The 7,593-nt window shown below is 30.8% G+C and overlaps 3 non-coding genes across 3 annotated transcripts; 1 reads left to right on the top strand and 2 right to left on the bottom strand.

The window, feature by feature from the left end:
- Positions 1–2,320: 2,320 nt before the first annotated feature.
- TRNAT-GGU (transfer RNA threonine (anticodon GGU)) lies at positions 2,321–2,392 on the bottom strand. The gene has a single exon. It is a non-coding gene; the product is annotated as a tRNA-Thr (tRNA).
- A 1,488-nt stretch (positions 2,393–3,880) lies between these two features.
- On the top strand, positions 3,881–3,954 carry TRNAD-GUC (transfer RNA aspartic acid (anticodon GUC)). The gene has a single exon. It is a non-coding gene; the product is annotated as a tRNA-Asp (tRNA).
- Positions 3,955–6,103: 2,149 nt separating this feature from the next.
- Positions 6,104–6,174, bottom strand: TRNAC-GCA (transfer RNA cysteine (anticodon GCA)). The gene has a single exon. It is a non-coding gene; the product is annotated as a tRNA-Cys (tRNA).
- Between the last annotated feature and the right edge of the window lie 1,419 nt (positions 6,175–7,593).

Here is a 7,593-nt window from a genome sequence, read left to right as displayed (position 1 = left end):
GTTCATTGCTCCGGCCCAGAATACTATTAATCCAGCATGGGCTACATGGGCCCCTAATAGTTTACCAGATAAATTGATAAGTCGGGGCATTCCCGGCCCCACCAAGCGAAACCGGTAGTTTCCTGGTCACGACCAGTTAAAGCTAAAGTTCCATTAAAGAGCGTTTCCACGTGGTAGAACCTCCTCAGGGAATATAAGGTTTTCATGAGGCTGATCTTGAGCTGCCATCCACGCACGGAATACCTTCGTTTAAGAGAATATTTTTTTGTGTAGAAAGTCTCAAATTCAGGATCTTCCGCTGCGCGGATTTTCTTGAGAAACGAAGTCATAAGCACGTAGGTTCAGGGCCAAACCGACTACCCCAAGAGCACTCATCCATAAACCAGTTACTGGTACAAATAACATAAAGAAATGTAACCAACGTTTATTGGAAAAAGCAACCCCAAAGATTTGGGACCAAAAGCGATTAGCAGTAACCATTGAATAAGTTTCTTCAGCTTGGGTTGGGTTAAAAGCACGGAATGTATTTGCGCCATCACCATCTTCAAATAAAGTATTTTCTACGGTTGCACCATGAATAGCGCATAGTAGTGCAGCGCCCAATACACCAGCAACTCCCATCATATGAAATGGGTTTAATGTCCAATTATGAAATCCTTGGAAAAAGAGGATGAATCGAAATATAGCTGCTACACCAAAACTTGGAGCAAAGAACCAACCAGACTGACCCAGTGGATAAATAAGGAATACAGAAACAAAAACAGCAATTGGACCTGAGAATGCGATTGCATTATAAGGTCGCAATTGAACAGATCGAGCAAGTTCAAATTGACGTAACATGAAACCTATTAATCCGAAAGCACCGTGGAGAGCAACAAAAGTCCACAGACCGCCTAACTGACACCAACGGGTAAAATCTCCCTGTGCTTCAGGACCCCACAGTAACAACAAAGAGTGTGCTAAACTATTAGCGGGAGTGGAAACTGCAGCGGTTAAGAAGTTGCAGCCTTCTAAATAAGAACTTGCCAAGCCGTGAGTATACCATGAAGTTACAAGGTCGTACCTGTAAACCAACCCCCCAAGGCGAAATAGGCGCAAGGAAAGAGTAATAGACCGGACCAACCCACAAAAACGAAACGTCCCTCCGCAACCAGTCATCCATAATATCAAATAAATCATTTTCATCTTGGTAAATTTACCAAGAGCTATAGTCATAGCGATCCTCCTATTCAACTACTTCAACCATTTCCCAACACCTCATAGAGCATTTTCAGAGATGGGACGGACCTTGATCATTTATCTCTATTCATTTCTCTCTCTATATATATATAGAATATATAAGTATACTTTCCCTTGTTTTCTAATCGGTTTCGAATAAAAAATCATTTATGGGTCTATTGATATCTAGGGCAAATCCATGAACTCGATGTGGTTATTCCTATCTATTCTTAAAAATCTTCCAAGTCATCAATCATAAAATCTGCTATGACTCCAAAATCCGATAGAAATTTTTTTTTCAGAACTGTTCAAGAAACAAATGATCCCCTGTTTCACTTCTTATACCTAGCGGATCTTCAGACATATTTCTCTCCTTTCATCAAAGAAACTTATTCTTGAAGTTTGGGTTGTGAATTGACTTCTATTTTGTCTAGGAAACTACTGTAGGATCATAGGTTTTCTAAATTTCTATTTCATTTACAGTTTTTTCTTTAGTATTTCATTTTTTTTTATAAATACTATAATAAAAAGAAAAAACTGTAAATGAAAGTTTTTGTCTCATATATATGAATTGCTGGAAAAATATCGTACACATCGATATGAAAAGAAACTATTTGATATGTGAAGACATAATTTAATGTATTTTTCTATTATTTCTATAAGATTCTATCTAATCTTATAGAAATAATAGAAATTTATGGAAAAAAATATGTTTCATTTTAATTTTAAAAAAACTTGTTTGGTGGAACTTGAAATTCGTATTAAGGCCCTTCTGAGTAAAGAAAAGGCATAACCTTTTTTCTTAGTTCAGAAACAAGAAGATTTCATTGGAAATATTCAGAGATTCTTAGGGAGTCTAAACGAAAAAAGTCTTAAAAGAAAAAAAATAGTTCGAATTGAATCTTTATCAAATTTGAATATCAGAATAGTAGATATAAATATAATTCAACGGGTTAGGTCCACTTACTTTTTTTTATTTTTCCATTATTGAATTTTACACTTTTTCTTTTTTATTACAAATAGAAACTTTTTCAAAATATCAAGAATCTTTTTATTCTTCCTTCAAATAGAAAGACTATTGCTTTTGAAAAAAAAAGTAAAAAGCCCCTTATCGGATTTGAACCGATGACTTACGCCTTACCATGGCGTTACTCTACCACTGAGTTAAAAGGGCCCTTTTTCTTTCTTTCAATTTCTAAATAAGGAACTAGCATGACTAGTACATATATTTGTTACTGTGTATACTTATTCTATAAATTTATATAAAATTATTTCTATAAATTTATATAAATTATATAAATTAAATGATATAAATGGGATTAGAATACATGTACATCAATATCTATTATTTGTATAATGACTCATCAAAGAACAAAAAATTGGATTTACCTAGTGAATAGAATATAGTTAAAAAAAAGAATTGATAAGATTGGATTTGATCCATATCAAATATATTATTTCAAAATGGATTCTTGAAGTCATTCTAATCATAACACTAAATTCTTTTTATTGATACATAAATGTACTCACAAAATAAAATATTTCATCGAAACATTGATAAAATCGAATCATTGATAAAATGGATTCAATATGTTCTGTCCCTAAACCCAAATTTTTATTTTTTTATTGAAAAATTCTATTTTCCAAAGTTTTTTTTCTTAGTATTAGATATAAATCTACCTATCGAATCTTAGTATTAGTAATAAATGATAGAAATGAAGGTTTTAACCTCTCGTCCTTATGCAACAAACGATCATTCCTGTGAAGAATTTTCTCTTTATTGGAACATTACTTCTTTTTTTTTCTTATTATGACTGGAATAAAAAAATTTAGAAATATAAATGATTAATAAAAAATTTCTATGGAATTATGAAAGAACGAAAAATATTTTTTTTTATCGAATCATATCATTATATTGACAATTGCAAAAAACTGTTCATACTATGAACGTAGTATAATGGCGGTCGGCAAGTATGGCCCCCATCGTCTAGTGGTTCAGGACATCTCTCTTTCAAGGAGGCAGCGGGGATTCGACTTCCCCTGGGGGTAGGAGTGTTACGAAAGGAAGTTGATCAAAAATTTTCAATAAAAACTGAAATGTATTCTTCCTATTGTGCTGGGCTCGATGCCCGAGCGGTTAATGGGGACGGACTGTAAATTCGTTGGCAATATGTCTACGCTGGTTCAAATCCAGCTCGGCCCAAGAATTTGCCGATCCACTATGAAATTCTATAACCCATTTATAGTTCTCTGGAAATGACTGATGTGCTATGATACGGAAGAATCAAAATATTAAACATATCTAAGGTTATTTCTTTTTTTTCTGTATTCCATATTTCTTTCCACAAATTCAAAATCTTGTTAATAATCGGTATTCATTGTCAAGATCTGTAAGTAGAAAATATAAGGAAAAATTGAAAAAAAAAATATTTTTTTTCATTGATTCAATTTTCAATCGATTTGTTAATAGAATAAGAATAAGAAACGGATTACGAGTAATTTGTGTCGATCTCACTAAAGTGGATATCGATATACATATCAATATATAAACAAAATGCGCTTTTTTTCATTTACAACAAAAAGGTTCGAATCCGAAATAGAAAAAGAAAAGGTTTGACAGAAACGGTCCGTAAAAATATTTATACAGTACACCCCTTTCCCTGGGATTGTAGTTCAATTGGTCAGAGCACCGCCCTGTCAAGGCGGAAGCTGCGGGTTCGAGCCCCGTCAATCCCGTTGGATATAAATCCAAAAAAATAAAAAATAAATTCCTTTTTTGTGTATTTGTAGGGAATCAAATTGATAAACAAAATTTTATTTGGGGCCCCCCCCTGCTTTTTCATTTGTTTCGCCGAAAATGGAAGAAAGGGATTTTGGACTTTCATCAAGAATAAATGTTTTTTTGTTTTATTTAGTATGGATAAAAAGATCTTCCTATGTTATACTATTTCATGAGTTGATTTGATAGCTCAGATTTTGTGATTCATGATATTGATCCGATTTGATATCATTGAAATCCAATTTATACCATTGTTGAAAGATTGAACATTTCTATGGGATTATAATCCCGAATTTTTTTTTAGAAATTTAAGAGAAATAGAACATAATAAAGATTATGGAAGTAAATATTCTCGCATTTATTGCTACTGCACTGTTTATTCTAGTTCCTACTGCTTTTTTTACTTATAATTTATGTAAAAACGGTAAGTAAAAGTGACTAATTTCACTGAAATATGATTTCTTTCATTTTTATGGAATGATTTAAAAAAAATGATCGTACAATCAGCGTAATCCAGATAGTAGAAATCAATTTGATTTCTACTATCTGAGAATTGCGTCCAATTTTTTTTTTCAGATTCTTTTTACAAACAATTCGGTATCTTAGGAAAAAAAGGGGGTAAAAAAACAGGAATGGTTATTACACGGTCGCCATTTTCCATATATATATATATCATATAACCAGGTTAAGCGTCAGTTCATCGAAATAGAAATTTTAAGAAAATTTGATTGGAATAGGAATCCATTTCTTCTTCTTTTTGATTCCCTTGTTTTTCTCAAAATAGGAATATGGGAATAATGAAAATATTTGTTTTGATTGAAAGAGTATTTTTCAATTCCTATAAGATACATAGAATACATTACACTACTAAAATATAATAGAATCAAGATAGATTTTCTATTTGAACTCAATTAATTAGTATTAGTTTAAATGAAATATTTTCATTCAATAGTTTCGAAATTCAAAAATTCAGGTAGAAATCAACAAGGTTACTTGGATCCCTTAACTCAATTTTTAGTATCCCTATAGCCCACTTCTTCCCCATACTACGAGGGAAAGGGAAAATGAAAAAACTACCATTAAAGCAGCCCAAGCAATACTTACTATATCCATGTAAATTTTGTCTCCTATCTCTATAAATATGAAGGAACTATTTCATTATTTTTTCAAATTTTTTATTCTATTCTTTTTTTTGTATTATTCGCTAAAAATACTATACTATAATAGTGGAATTGCTATTACAGAGTCAAAAAAAGGATTCTGGGCTAACATCATTCACGAAAAACAAGAATTCATTCTATTTATTAGTTATTAGAACATCTAAAAAGTTTTTTTTGATTATTTTTAGTAAAATCATAAAACATTAAACATAAAAAAATTATAGGAAGTTATAAGTCAATGAATGTTACTACCAGGTGGAATATTAAGATTTCTCTTTTATCATTTCCTTAAGGATTTCATAAAAAAAGAATCAAGACAGATTCATTTGCATACTTATACTCTTCTTTCTATTTGAAATAGTCCCTTAAATGTCTCCCAATTCGTTCTCTAAAATAATTAAAAAAACTTTTTTTCTTTTCTATTCGATTTTAGAATCAAAACTTTTTAATTTTATTAGAATATAGAATATGAAAATCTAAAGAATACTTTTTTTGAATATTACGAAAGCGAATTAGCTAAATTAAAGCTATTAAATAGAATTGATCTAAAATAAATAATATTGATAAAATGTGGAAGCACTCATAAACTTTAAATTAGTCTGTATAGAAGGTTTTTCTTCTGCCTTTTCTCTACCTAAAAATGGACTTTCCTATCCGACTTATTCTTAATCCAATCTAATAAAAGACCCAGTCAGGAGACAGACACTACAATAGTTGTGTAGTGAACGAACTATCATTTCTAAATTTATGGATTCCTTTTCACTACTAGAATCTTTCCTTGAATTCGAGACAAAAATTATTTACAACATTTTTTAAGCTACTGATGCTTATAATTTCGAATCAAACGCAATTCTCAAGACTCCTTTTCCCTCGCTTGCTTCTGTTGGAAAAAAAGTTTTCTAAAAAAACGTAATATAATCTTTCATTTACAGTTTTCTTATCGATCAGGCGACACCCGGATTTGAACTGGGGAAAAAGGATTTGCAGTCCCCCGCCTTACCACTCGGCCATGCCGCCAATAAAAATATAGATATGAAGTTTTTGAGAATACTCCCCCTTTTCTTTCTATTGAAAAATTGAAAAACAATCTTGAGACAAATCGCAACCGTTAACTATTCTTTTATGAATTATTCTTGAATATTTGAATAGAAATTTTTTTTCTTAATGAGATCAGAAAATAAAAATTGATACATAACCAATCAATATTGCTTTTTTTTTTAACTTTGTTCATTCTAATTATAACAGCAACTTTCAATATATGTAAACCCTAGAAATATCAATTTGATCTGTTACACAGATATTATCTAATCGAGTATCTTATCCATATCTATATAGATATAGAATACCAATACTATACGGTATTTTCAAGAAATTATCGTGCTTATTCTTTTTTTACAATTTTCAATAGAAAATTTGTAAAAATTCACAACAACATGTTATGTGTTTGTTATCCTGAACAAATATGACTGCAATAAAGTTAGAGACAGATCTATAGCTGCAGTTAAATATATGCATGTTTCAAAATACAAGCCTTATTACATTACACATAACATACTCTAATCATATTCTCCCCAATTCTCTCCAAATACTTCACTTCAAAATATATCTTTTCTTGACAATTTCGAATGGATTTTTTTTTGTATCCAATTGAATTTGAATATGTAATATCATAATAATGATAGAAATGAAATGCATTTTTTTAGATTCCTAAAAAAAATATTGAAATGCCCGTAGAAATTTCCAATCCTTTTTTAGATTAGACTTTCGATTCTATCTGTTTGTTTTGTTGCAAATTCCTTCGAAGTTGAGTATCAAATTCTAATATTTCTTTCTCTTTTCATAATAGGTATTTCATACACTAAGAAATATTTGATACACGGGATTAGGTAAGATTTCATGTAATTCAGTATAAAGAATAGAAATTCCAATATTGCTAAATGGATTCATGTGATTTGATGAAGCATGACAGCAAATCGTGGAATATTTTTCGATAAAATTCACGGGGAAATTGAAAATGCTTGGGAGTGAAAATGAAGAAAATGTCTACACTACCTGGATTGAATCAGATACAATTTGAAGGGTTTTGTAGGTTCATTGATCGGGGCTTAACAGAAGGGCTTTTTAAGTTTCCAAAAATTGAGGATACAGATCAAGAAATTGAATTTCAATTATTTGCCGAAACATATCAATTATTAGAACCCTTGATAAACGAAAAAGATGCTGTATATGAATCACTTACATATTCTGCTGAATTATATATATCCGCGGGATTAATTTGGAAAAGTAGTAGAGATATACAAAAACAAACTATTTTTGTTGGAAATATTCCTCTAATGAATTCTCTGGGAACTTCTATAGTAAATGGAATATACAGAATAGTAATCAATCAAATATTGCAAAGTCCTGGTATCTATTACCGTTCAGAATTGGACCCTA

The sequence above is a fragment of the Vigna unguiculata genome, unplaced genomic scaffold (assembly GCF_037176805.1).
Source record: "Vigna unguiculata cultivar grain cowpea cultivar isolate G323 ecotype 2 unplaced genomic scaffold, ASM3717680v1 ptg000106l, whole genome shotgun sequence".
Classification (NCBI taxonomy): domain Eukaryota; kingdom Viridiplantae; phylum Streptophyta; class Magnoliopsida; order Fabales; family Fabaceae; genus Vigna; species Vigna unguiculata.
This window is presented reverse-complemented; position numbering and strand designations above follow the sequence as displayed.